The sequence below is a fragment of the Aplysia californica genome, unplaced genomic scaffold (genome assembly GCF_000002075.1).
Source record: "Aplysia californica isolate F4 #8 unplaced genomic scaffold, AplCal3.0 scaffold00065, whole genome shotgun sequence".
Taxonomy (NCBI): domain Eukaryota; kingdom Metazoa; phylum Mollusca; class Gastropoda; order Aplysiida; family Aplysiidae; genus Aplysia; species Aplysia californica.
The window spans coordinates 1412277-1413452 of NW_004797335.1; the positions used below are offsets into that span (position 1 = coordinate 1412277).

The window sequence follows — 1176 nt, forward strand, 5'->3', positions numbered from 1 at the left end:
AAACAGGAGGGGGTGGGGGAGTCTTCGTGGTCAGGTTTTGAGGGTATTAACTATCTAAAGCCACGGGAATTCTATATTTCTAGCAAACCTTTCAAACGCCAACCCTAATTTTTCACGACCTTATGTCTACAAAGGAAAATGGATTGGAGTCCTTTACTTTTCAAATTAAAGTCCAAAACGAGAGTGAGTTTAAGAGGAACTGACATCTCAGTCTTTCGAGGACATAAATAAATCCCCTACGCCATTTCAAAAGTGAAAAGTAATGGACACTTATGAACGACACGACATAGTTTAAACGAAATCCCAGTCTTTCTTGAGCTGACTGAAAATTTGAAAGGAGGAGCCCAAGTGACAATTTGTTCTCCTTCCTGAATATATTCTTCATATTAAAATAAGATCGTTTTGTCGTTGCTGACCTGCACAGTGTGAATCTTCCACTTAAAGGAAACGTTGGTGACACTTTAGGTGAGGCAGTAAAGGTCTGCTGGGCTGTCATCATCACGCTTGGATGGCGAGACAGCTCTGTTCTTCTTATACTTTACAACCCAGGGAGCACTTCCTTGTACATTTACATTATTATTAGTAACAGTTCAAATCGCTACCTTAGAATTATAAAGTTCTATCTGCTCAGTAACTAGTTTTGAGAAATCTTGGCGTAAAAAAAAAGTGAGGAGTTTCACAGCATGTCAAGCTTTTTCAAACGCAATTCTTTGTGAATGTCTTGATAACAACTCCGATCGCCGATTTATCTTTCGAATTTGATAGAGAATAGAGAACAATTGGTTTCTTACCTCATGGTCTTCATAACTCGAAAAGGCCAAAAACATCAGAGAGAATTTGGTAATTCTAAGGTAATGAAATGAGGTCTAAAATTTTTTTTAAAATCACCAACTATGAAAGGCGAGACTTGTCTCTTCTTATACAAGACCAAACTGAGATGACACTGTCAAAAGCGCGTAAAAGCGTAGTACAATGTGTTAGGTAGAAACCAAGGAATTAGATGGGTTTGTTTTTTTTCTTTTCAAAAATCGTTTTCAGTGCTAAAAACGTTCTCCTGATCTATAGCTTGGGTGTATTATATTGTTGTTTCTTTCTTAATTTTCAGAACACCAGTTATCATTTGTTTTTTGTTTTTTCTTTTCTGTGTGTGTGTGGGTTTTCTTCTTTTTTTTTGGG

The 1176-nt window shown here is 36.9% G+C and overlaps 1 protein-coding gene across 1 annotated transcript in view; it reads left to right on the forward strand.

Moving 5' to 3' along the window:
- LOC101857627 (transcription factor Sp9) overlaps positions 1-1176 on the forward strand; it is an 82978-nt gene that overhangs the window by 804 nt on the left and 80998 nt on the right. The gene's annotated exons all lie outside the window — the stretch shown is intronic.